Source organism: Theropithecus gelada, chromosome 6 (genome assembly GCF_003255815.1).
Source record: "Theropithecus gelada isolate Dixy chromosome 6, Tgel_1.0, whole genome shotgun sequence".
NCBI classification, from domain to species: domain Eukaryota; kingdom Metazoa; phylum Chordata; class Mammalia; order Primates; family Cercopithecidae; genus Theropithecus; species Theropithecus gelada.
In genome coordinates, this window is record NC_037673.1 from 42,670,049 (window position 1) to 42,682,759 (window position 12,711).

General features: G+C 38.5%; 1 pseudogene; it reads right to left on the reverse strand.

Moving 5' to 3' along the window:
- Positions 1 to 11,368: 11,368 nt before the first annotated feature.
- Positions 11,369 to 12,148, reverse strand: LOC112626800 (annotated as a pseudogene).
- Positions 12,149 to 12,711: the final 563 nt, after the last annotated feature.

The window sequence follows — 12,711 nt, forward strand, 5'->3', positions numbered from 1 at the left end:
AGTTCTTGTGTTATGGTTTTCATCTCTATCAGTTCTTTTAAGGTCTTCTCAGCATTGATTATTCTAGTTATCCATTCATCCATTCTTTTTTCAAGGTTTTTAGTTTCTTTTCACTGGTTACATAGTTCCTCCTTTAGCTCTGAGAAGTTTGATAGACTGAAGCCTTCTTCCCTCAACTCATCAAAGTCATTCTCTCTCCAGCTTTGTTCCGTTGCTAGTGATGAGCTGCGTTCCTTTGGAGGGGGAGATGTGCTCTGATTTTTTTAATTTCCAGCTTTTCTGCACTGCTTTTTCCCCATCTTTGTGGTTTTATCTGCCTTTGGTCTTTGATGCTGGTGACCTACTGATGGGGTTTTGGTGTGGGTGTCCTTTCTCTTTGTAAGTTTTCCTTCTAACAGTCAGGACCCTCAGCTGTAGTTCTGTTGGAGTTTTCTTGAGGTCCACTCCCGATGCTGTTTGCCCGGTATCAGCAGCAGAGGCTGCAGAAGATAGAATATTGCTGAACAGCAAGTATTGCTGTCTGATTCTTGCTCTGGAAGCTTCGTCTCAGGGGTGTACCCCGCCGTGTGAGGTGTGAGGTGTCGGGCTGCACCTGGTGGGAGATGTCTCCCAGTTAGGCTACTCAAGGGTCAGGGACCCACTTGAGCAGGCAGTCTGTCCATTCTCACATGTCAACCTCCATGCTGGGAGATCCACTGCTCTCTTCAAAGCTATCAGACAGGGGCATTGACCTCTGCCTAGGTTTCTGCTACTTTTTGTTTAGCTATGCCCTGTCCCCAGAGGAGGAGTCTACAGAGGCAGGCTGGCCTCCTTGAGCTGCAGTGGGCTCCACCCAGTTCGAGCTTTCCAGCAACTTTGTTTACCTACTTAAGCCTCAGCAATGGTGGGTGCCCCTCCCCCAGCCTCGCTGCTGCCTTGCAGTTAGATCTCAGACTGCTGTGCTAGCAATGAGGGTGGCTCCGTGGGCGTGGGACCCTCTGGGCCAGGTGTGGGATATAATCTCCTGGTGTGCCTTTTGCTAAGACCCTAGGTAAAGCACAGTATTAGGATGGGAGTTACCTAATTTCCCAGGTTTTGTGTGTCTCTGTTTCCCTTGGCTAGGAAAAGGGATTGCCTTGCCCCTTGTGCTTCCCAGATGAGGCAATGCCTCGCCCTCCTTCAGCTCTCACTGGTCAGGCTGCACCAGCTGACCAGCACCAATTGTCTGGCACTCCCCAGTTAGATGAACCCGGTACCTCAGTTGAAAATGCAGCAATCAACTGGCTTCTGTGTCACTGACGCTGGGAGCTGGGGGCTGGAGTCGTTCTTATTCTGCCATCTGGGCATGACCTCCAACTTATATTTTTCTTAAAAACCTTCAATTATAAAAGAAAGACAAATATAAATTCATTTTAATTATGCTTTCTCCAACAACATGTTTTTATCCAGCACAAATTGTGCCCAAATTCCTTCCCTTAAAGAAAAGAACCAACACTCCTTAGGCATTAATTAATAATATCCTTAATAATTAATAATCAATTAACTATTACTTAAGAATAAGTATTAATCAATTATTAATAACTAATTAATTATATGCTTATTAATAAGCTTAATAAGCTAACTCTCAGGAGTTCTTCCCAAAAAGTGTTTTCTCCCCAAAGAGAACAGCAAAACTCCAGTTTGAGGTTCTTTTCAGGTATGCTGACATACCTAAGAGACTTAGCCAACATAGAAAAAGATGCACACGACATCATTGAACCTATTTGGCATGATGCAAGTCATTATCACATGGTAACCCTTGTCATATGATTGCTTTTCAGATAGTATGGGCTTTCTGTATCATTAGACACCATTTCTTAATTAGTAAGTTTATTATTTGATAGAATTATCTCAGTGCATTATAATTCTTTTAACATTTAACTGATTGTCACCAAAACTGTTCTACTATTTACGTGGGCCTTCTTTATTTTGGGTTACAAAAGCTTCTCATCTAATTCCATAAGTAATCTAATTACATAATCTAACCATAAATAACTCCTAATATTATCCAAAGTTGTCATATCTGTTCACGTCCATGTGAATGAAATTCCTATGTATAACCATCAATATTCAAACATCTAATATCTTTTCTTTTATTATTATTACACTTTAAGTTCTAGGGTACATGTGCACAACCTGCAGGTTTGTTACATATGTATACATGTGCCATGTTGGTATGCTGCACATTAACTCGTCATTTACATTAAGTATATCTCCTAATGCTATCCCTACCCCCACCCCCTCCCCATAATAAGACCTGGTGTGTGATGTTTCCCTTCCTGCATGCAAGTGATCTCATTGTTCAATTCCAACCTATGAGTGAGAACATGCGGTATTTGGTTTTCTGTTCTTGTGATAGTTTGCTAAGAATGATGGTTTCCAGCTGCATCCATGTCCTTACAAAGGACACAAACTCATCCTTTTTTATGGCTGCATAGTATTCCATGGTGTATATGTGCCACATTTTCTTAATCCAGTCTGTCACTGATGGACATTTGGGCTGATTCCAAGTCTTTGCTATTGTGAATAGTGCCACAATAAACATACGTGTGCATGTGTCTTTATAGCAGCATGACATACAATCCTTTGGGTATATACCCAGTAATGGGATGGCTGGGTCAAATGGTATTTCTAGTTCTAGATCCTTGAGGAATCGCCAAACTGTTTTCCACAATGGTTGAACTAGTTTACAATCCCACCAACAGTGTAAAAGTGTTCCTATTTCTCCACATCCTCTCCAGCACCTGTTGTTTCCTGATTTTTTAATGATTGCCATTCTAACTGGTGTGAGATGGTATCTCATTGTGGTTTTGATTTGCATTTCTCTGATGGCCAGTGATGATGAGCATTTTTTCATGTGTCTGTTGGCTGTATGAATGTCTTCTTTTGAGAAGTGTCTGTTCATATCCTTTGCCCACTTGTTGATGGGGTTGTTGGTTTTTTTCTTGTAAATTTGATTGAGTTCTTTATATGTTCTGGATATTAGCCCTTTGTCAGATGAGTAGATTGCAAAAATGTTCTCCCATTCTGTAGGTTGCCTGTTCACTCTGATGGTAGTTTCTTTTGCTGTGCAGAAGCTCTTTAGTTTAATTAGATCCCATTTGTCAATTTTGGCTTTTGTTGCCGTTGCTTTTGGTGTTTTAGAAATGAAGTCCTTGCCCATGCCTATGTCCTGAATGGTATTCCCTAGGTTTTCTTCTAGGGTTTTTATGGTTTTAGGTCTGACATTTAAGTCTCTAATCCATCTTGAATTAATTTTCGTATAAGGAGTAAGGAAAGTATCCAGTTTCAGCTTTCTACTTATGGCTAGCCAATTTTCCCAGCACCATTTATTAAATAGGGAATCCTTTCCCCATTTTATATGAGGCCTACAGTCTATAATATACAGAGAAATGTATATATATACATTTGTGTGTATATTTATATGTTTTCTTGAGAGAGAGGGAAAACACTATTGAAGAATACTACTTCTGTTTTAATTTCTTCTTTAATCTTATCCAAATTTTTCAATTTTTCTACTGATCATTATTACATTTGTAATAAGAAAAAATACAAGCTTTTAAGTTAAAAGAAAACTAAGAACTCAGTTGTGCTTTTTACAGAGTTAAGAATCATACAAGCAGAATGAAATATTTAAATCCTAGATAAAAAGGCATTAAAGCATTTTCAACATCTTTAACTTCATATGCTTAGAAGGCAAGAGAGATAGAGAATGACTTGTCCAAGATCTGACTCCTGTAGGCTGACCTTTCAGATGAGATTGGCTTCCTGAAAAGCTCCATGAAAAATAGCTTGGCCAAGTGCTTAAAACAATTAAAACAATTAATGGCACGATTTGGACCCTAGCTCCCTATCAGGTTGGAAAAGGGCTGGTGCTCTCATTAATGCTGATAAGGCTAATCTAGCTGAGAGTTTGCCACTTCTCACAGTTGCAACTGCAGTTTGAACCCCAGAACCAATTACCCGTGGTAGAAAGGCTGGTGCCACCTACCACAGCTGTTAAGGAGAGCTGACATTTTAGACCTGGAGACAGGTTCTGCAATGTCATATTGCTATAGCACCCCAGCTCCTAATCCCACTCCAGGAGGGACCTGTGCTTTCCTAACCATGCAGCTCAAAAGTCTTATAGGGTTAGGATCTCTCTCCTGTAGGACATTTTATAGTGCATTTTGGGAAACAAATAAAATACAATGTAGGTGATTTATATTTACCATGCACATCATGCCAGGGGTAAAACCTGGAACACAAATGCTGCCTTATAAAAATATTTCTTCAGCTTAACCTCACCTGTTTCACAAAACTCTAGTCTCCTTCCAATTCTTCCCAAATAGATCTGGGAGCCCAAAGACCTTGCTCGGTGGGCTGTCTACCAGTTTTCTTGTCTATACTTTGCATCAGTTCTTTTTTCCTCCCCCTGCTCCAATTCAAGGTGGTGATGTGGCCAATCACTGCCACAGCAAAAGAGTAATCTGCTGTCACTGCTCCCAAAAGGTCCAGTTGCTACTGGTCTTTCCTTTTCTCCACTGAGGTCACAGATGCCTGATGATCATTTTAACTCCCTGTCTACCAAGAGTAAGAATATTGCAACTATACTTAGGCTAAAGAAAAGGAAGAAGATCTAAAAAGTACAATGTCTTGATCGTGTGAGGTTGATGCTTCCAAACTGTAACAAATTTAATGGGGGTGAATATGAACCAAACAAAATTATATTAATTCTTATATATTCACTGTCAGAGGTAAAATGGACAAATAAGATAAACCCTTGTCCTCAACATGTTATCTAGCAGGAAGCTATGTCATAAACATAAAAGCTTCAGAGTAAGTCTCATAAAAGAAGTACACAAAGTTGTAGGAGTTCAAAACAGAAAGAAGGTCTTTCCTGACCATGAAAATCAATGAGAGTTGAATGGAGAAGACAGTCTACAGACACGGATGGGAAAGCCCTTTCAAAGAACAACTCTTGGTCTACTTCAACTGAACCCTGGAGCACATATTGATAAATGGTAGGACTCTATCCCAGAAAAGTACGTTTGGCCAGATCCTAGAATCTCTGAATGACAAATTATTCATAGGTCTGTATTACCCTCACCACTAGGTCCCCTCTCCTTATCTTGATTTACATCCTGTAGCCCCTACTTATCTCCTGCCTCATTCTCACCTCTCTCTACCTCTTACCCTCTATATTCCAGCTAAACAATTTGGTTCCTTAATGTACCCTATTATCCCTGGCCACCCTGGCCAGAAAACCTTTACACATACTATCTTCCCTCCCTGTAACACTTTCTGCCCTTTTCCTCCTCTCAGGCCTCTCCACTTCTGTCCTAGATAACTCACACTTCTCAGGCCCTGCTTGGACTGGAATTTTTTCAAGGAGCTTTGTCTGATGCCTAGCTCTCAGAAAGAAGCATCTTTTACATCTGTACTTTCCTCATCATCACAGTATTCTTTTGGCATCTATTTGTGTTCCATGACTCTATAAACTCACTGACAGCAATGACTGTGTATTTCTCATTCACCATTGCATCCTCACTGCCCACCACAGTGCCTGACATACTCTAAGTGCTCAATAAATACTTCTTGACTATATGAGTAAATGGATGAATAAGTGACAAAATAAGCCTTCTAACTAATCAAACTATTTTAAAAATACATAAAAGCTGGGATAAATGATGGCAGCAGATATTTTCATGCTTAATCAATATCTTTGAAAAGATAAAATGTTTTATCGATGACATTGTTTTATGACTATTTGCTATTTGCTAGAGGGAAAACTCCATGCAGTTGCTAGATTATTTAACAACCATGCATTCTTTCTTAGAATAAACTTTCTATCTCTGACTAGGTGGTAGTGACTGTAAAAGATCAAATTCTACATATGACTTCATATTTCAGAAACCTTCAATGATGTATCATGGGGAAAACCCCTCTCCTCAGAATCCTAAAAGGGATCAAAATTCTACCATCTCCCAGGTTTGACCCAATTATAATACAAAGTTAGCTTTAAATTTATGAATGTTTATATTGAGCAAAATGTGGGATAACTGTACTTATGACTTTAAGGGGGGAGTATAATCATAGAGTAAAATTGAGCCTTTTTAGAGGAATAGAGTTCAAAAACATGAGGAATTTGGAAAGTAAGAAACAAATTCTACATGCTACACAGAGAAACCCAGAAGTATCCTGATACCTTTAAAACTGGAGAACAGGATGCAACACAGAAAGCAAAGAAAAAAATGATTCAGAACAACTTTTACAAGAAGAAAAATGTACTGCTATTCAAACTATCAGAGAACAGCTTGTAATTAAGAAAGCAAAGAACTTTGCTGCTTTAGGAAGAAATGCAGGACTTATATAAGCCTGCAGAAAAACTATTTCAACCTGGAATTGTTAAACCTGGGGCAAAAAAAAAAAAGAGAGAGAGAGAGAAATTAAGTGACCATTAAATTATGTCTACCATGTTTTGGTAACCAACCACGGAAACAAACGAAAGACCACAGACCTTCAAGAAGCAGTATAGCCAAATGAGACCATGCATTTGAAACTTCACAGGTTATACAAGCTTATACTCCAAGATCTCCACATTAGTAAAAGACCATTGTACACAAGTTATCTTCTAAACTGGGAAACTTCTAAGAGTGTAAGGGATATTCCTAATAATTAAACTGGTATTTAACTTGAAATTCTCAGTCAAATCGGGATGCAGGGTCAACCTAATTATACATTGAACCACTATATTATGTCAGAGAAACATTTTTAAATGACGTGTTGATGGGTGCTGACGAGTTGATGGGTGCAGCACAGCAACATGGCACAAGTATACATATGTAACAAACCTGCACGTTATGCACATGTACCCTAGAACTTAAAGTATAATAAAAAAAAAAAAGAGCACCAAAGGTGAAGTCTTCAGAGGAAAAATGCAACTTATTTGAGGAGCTGACCAAAAGTTCCCAAACAGGAAAAAACTGGAAAGATTTCTGTTTAGGATGTACACAGTTGCATGCATAATGTCTTTTTTTATTATTTATTTTATACTTTAAGTTCTAGGGTACAGTGCACAATGTGCAGGTTTGTTACATATGTATACATTTGCCATGTTGGTGTGCTGCACCCTTTAACTCATCATTTACATTAGGTATTTCTCCTAATGTTGACTCTCCCCCATCCCCCCACCCCATGACAGGTCCCGGTGTGTGATATCTTTTATTATTGGGCATACACAATATTTGCACAACTTATAATTTACATCTGAATTGTCTCAATATTTATAGCCTTTTCATTGTTTCTTCAAAGTTGATGACATCTATGAAATTTTAAGACCGTAAATGTCAGGAATGTTTTCCCACTTCCTGTGTATAGACTCAGCACACGTTGCTACTGCATAATGCACATAAGGGAATATGAACTTTCCTTCCACCTCTGAAGAAATCTCTTCATGGGTCAGAATCTCAATAGGATACAGATAGCACACAAAAAAGGAATGATTGATCTGAGATTAATGAAGGGGCCACTTACAAATGTGTAAGCTGGGTTTAAGACAACCATAAGGGATGACTGAAAACCACCCAAGGGTTAGCAACCCTAAGACCACTACCACCCTTAGGCTTGCAAGGTCAGGTGAAAGAACAATTCTAGAAACTTGGTGAAAGCTGTAACTGTAGGAGAGCCCTCCAAATATGAATTTTGGCTTTTGTTTAAAGGAACACAGCAATTGACACCCCGCAATTCTACAATCCTGCAAAGATACAGCTGTGGAATAAATACCCCGATTCTCTTTCCTCTAGCCATCTAATATCTTGCTGGTACTTTTGAGCTAACCCATAGGTCAAGGGAGACTAGCCAATAAATAATTCACAGAGATCAGCCTTCTGGATGACAAAGCCAAATGGACAAGACTAAAGAATGTATCTAGAGAGACTATCCAGCAGGATTTAATTGAATACTATAGAAGTTCATATTTCTAAAGTCTAGATATATTACATACATCCTTTATGTTCATAAGTGAAAATGAGGAGCAATTTGATCTTCACAGTTATATCAGAGAAAGAGCAAGTGTTTTAGTATTATTAGCCTCATTTTACAGATTAAGAAATAGAGGGCGGAGAGGAAATATTACTTGCCTAAATCATCCAAAAAAGTTGAGAGAACATCACTGTGTCCATGGACCTGTCAGAAAGCTGTTTATTTCCCAGGTTAACTAGAACCTGGGTCTTCTATCTATAAACCCAGAGATCATTCCATTTGGCCTTGTCCACATAAGCTTGTTGTTGGTCTGAGCAACAGAAGCCCATCATACAGCAGAAGGAGACTAAAACTTAATCAGCCAAGTATATACCAACAGAGATTTACAGAACAAAAGTGATGTCTCTGCCTTTAGGGGATCCCAGCTTATAAACTAAGGAAAGAAAAGCACTCAGAAAAATTCACAAAGACTATCAATCAATCAATCAATATTACTCTAGTATAGAGTAACACACTAAGTATAGAAAATGCACTAAGTATAGAAAACTTGTGTGCATGCAGTTGGCTATCATATTCTTGTGGTCACATGTTATTATGGCTCATGGTTTATGATGTTCAAGGGATTGATGGCAAGTTGAAAGGATTCCTATGCACAATGAAATAATGGTTGATACAGCAGAGTGTGAGTGGACCAATATCATATTAAAAATCTAATCCCAGGTAGAGTCTGAGGTAGGTCCCTCATATAGAACCCTGATGTCAGCCTCACATTCTGGTGGCAGCGGTAATAATGAGAACTGATACAAAATCAAGTGATGATATATGTTGCTCTGTTACTTAAGCAGAGAAACAGAAATCCAACAACCTCTTATAAACAGAGCAAAGCCTTAGAATGGCTAAACATATTACTCAGGATCTCACCTAAGGCAGAGACTATTATGTGCTCACCGAAACCCATCTTATTTTTCTCCTAAGCATGAAAACAGACCATATTTTCTATCCTTTTTACAATTACATGTGGCCATGCAACTGGGTTCTGGCTAATGCAACAGAAATGATTTGCTCCACTTTTAGCCTAGCCCATAAAACCCTCCAAAGATCTTCTCCTCTCTCTCCTTTCTCACCTGCATTTGATTGACAATGCCCAGCAAACACTGAAAATCCTGAGCTAATGACTGTAGAGTCTACATCAGCCTGAATCTTTGAATGACTATTTAGAATAGCCCCCACCCCATCCTGCCACCTCACAGCCAGCAATTCTGCAAATTAAACTCAGTAAAATTAATGGAGTTACCACAGTAACCTGAAGAAATATATCACATCTCAAGCATAAACACTCAACATTTTTATGTGCAAATATGAATATATATTTTCAAAAGGTATACTTTATTGCACACATTATCTTATAGCCTTTTAATTTGGCACTATATTATAAACAATTTTCAATGTTCACGGAAGCCTCCAATATTGTAATTTTTAATGGCTAGGATCCCAAGCTGTGGTTAGACCATGCTTTCAAATTTTTACTATTTTATAAAACTTTCATTTTTCAATATTAGACAGAATATGATCCAAAGACCTTTGTGATGCCATTATTATGAAAAAGAGCATTTTTCTTCATCACAGTTATTTGTTGACCTACAGCTACTATTCAAAATAATGGATCATTGATTTTGTGCTGTCCAACCCCATTAAGTTAATATCTTTGAGTTTCTTCCATGTGATAAACCTTTCTCACATCCCATAGAAAGATATACTGTGAAAGGTAATAAATGCCCTTTAAAACATTACAAAATAAAAGAATTGGTGTGAATCATCAGATATTGGTATCTAGTCATTGACCTCTATTAGCAAACAAAATGATTAATTTTTTGCCCCAAATTGATGATGATAAAGTCAAAAATAAAATATAAATTAATTTATTGTAAGGCTTATAAAATATCCTTCTTCTAAAGGGGAACATGTCTTCATCATCAACTGAACTAATTGAATACTATCTACTTTTTCACTTTCTCTGTTAACAGGATACACACAAATTCCTTTGGAAGTTTATAGGGGTAAGGGTCAAGAAACATCTTCATGGGCCCAGTAACAAATTCAAATGAAAGTAAATATTGTTACACTATAGTTTGTATAGGGCATACATACAGTAAGACAGAAAACAGAGGCTATCAAATACATAATTCAATGCAACTTTAGAAAATTATTTAAACCACAAAAATAGCTTTTCTACAGCTTCAAAAAAAGATCCTGCCACATTTCAATGTTATTTCACTGTATATAATACAGCCTCGTAAATGTTTTCCCAACAAGAGAACCTAAAATAAAGAATGTAATATAATTAATAGGACAATAAATTCTCATTAAATACTTGATTCTTATTTCCCTATGAATGTTATCTAAATTCTGTGATACATGATTACTTAAAGATGTAAATATTTTTAAGAAAGCATAGAAAAAAAGATCAAAACCCAATAATGCCTATCAAAGGGTGGTATGGCACTAATAACCCATCTCAGTATCTCTTAGTATTTCCCAGCCTCTTTGTAAAATGCATGATAACATAAAAAGGTTATGATATTTTGAATCAATATTAGCTTTAAGATGTGTCTATTCTGCTTAGCAATCATGTGACCTTTAGCTATAATTTTACTTCTGTGAGTCTTAGTTACTATTTCTTTTTGGAGGGGGGGGTATAAAAATGTATTATACATAAAGAATATTATCCCTAACAAATGCAGACAGGCTAGGACATGGTACTGGGTGGAGGGTGTCTAGCTCTTTGGAAAATGAAAGGTTTGGGTGGTGTGGGCCTCACGTCACGCTGATTGGTCAGTAGACAGGGGACACATGCCAAACACCACAGGACATCAGGGCATCAGATGCCGCTCTGTGTGCCCACAAGTGTTCCCTGTCTCATCTGGGCCTTCGAAGGGAGCATACCCAGAAGCAAGCAACTGAAGCGAAGGGGCTTCCTAAGGTGCCCCTTCCAGGCTTGTCTCTGAAGTCACAGCAACATCATTTTAAGCAATATGTTTAATTGGACGATTTCCACAAACTATCCATGAAGTTTCTAAGCATCACAATTCAGTGAAGTACAAAACACTGAGTTACAAGTTATGGGAAGAGAAGGCAGCACCGATGGTGGCACCTTCTAATCCTGGTTGTTCTAGGGGCAGGGAGAGGGGAAGGTCTTTTTTTAAACCAAGCCCCTCATTTCAATGTACAAAAGAATTACTCTGATCAATATTAAATTGTATTGAAAACAAAATGGACTAAAAAGCAAATACTACTCTAGGTTGGGGTGGAAGTGGGAGGAAAGAATGAGTCCTTCGAAGCAGGAAGGGAGATAGCAGGGGGAAGGTTCTGTGCCTGTGACCCCGGGTGGTCACTCGCACTGCTCCATTTTTACTTTTTGTGGTCTCAAGAAGGTCCGATTTTTCTTCTCTTTCTTCCCCTTTGTATTGGCTTGCAAGTTTCGCCAGCTGTCCACACTACCAACTCGACTTTCCTCAAAGTTTTTCTGCCACTCTCTCTCCTGTTTGGCTTTTTCTTGAGCTTCAATCTCTTCTTCCCTTTGTCGTTTCCTTTCATGCTTCTCTTTGGCTTTTCTCTCTTTCCTTTTAATTTCCAGCTCAGCAAAGAGTTTCATTGTCTGTTTATATACAGCTTGTTTGAACAGCTCAGGATCATCCTCCTCTACAATTGTAGGTTTTCCTTCCTTCTTTAATTAGTTTTTTCACTCTTTCACAGTGTGTTCCACGTATTTTTTTCCCACCTGAATTACATCCAGGGCCCTCTTCTTTTGCTCCTCATCCAGTAGCAACTTGTCAGCTTTGTCCACAGCTTCAAAAGCCTTTTGTGCTCTGTCAGCATGATCTTGATTTTTGTCAGGATATACCAAGATGGATAACTGCCAAAACCGCTTTTTTATTTCCTCATCTGTAACTTCAGGATCTACCCAAACAACCTCAAATGGGTTCAAATTGAAGTAAGAGGAACCAGGATAGGTCAGTCTTTCAATCTGATTTTTCGATGTTAGAACCGAGTCTCTCTTCTCTATTTGTTTCACCTCACTGTAGAAGGTCATAAATGCTTCCTTGGTGCTGCCTCCACCTGAAGTCCTGCTCTCTCCTGAAGCCACCATTTACCCGGCCCAGCCACCACGTGACCCTTCTCTTAGTTACTATTTCTATAAAATTATTGAATACCCACATCACAGGAACTAACGTAAATATTTAATTTGATATGTATATAAAGAAACTAGCATAGTACCTGAACAGAGTAAATAGTCAACAGCTGTTTTCTTTTTCCCCACTCCCCACTGTTTTCACTAAAGCATTATTGCCTCAGTACTGTCACTTAGGGTTTTTTCTTTTTTTTTTTTTTTTTTTATTTATTATTATTATACTGTAAGTTGTAGGGTACATGTGCATAACGTGCAGGTTTGTTACATATGTATACTTGTGCCTTGTTGGTGTGCTGCACCCATCAACTCGTCATTTACATCAGGTATAACTCCCAATGCAATCCCTCCCCCCGCCCCCCTCCCCATGATAGGCCCCGGTGTGTGATGTTCCCCTTCCCGAGTCCAAGTGATCTCATTGTTCAGTTCCCACCTATGAGTGAGAACATGCGGTGTTTGGTTTTCTGTTCTTGTGATAGTTTGCTAAGAATGATGGATTCCAGCTGCATCCATGTCCCTACAAAGGACACAAACTCATCCTTTTT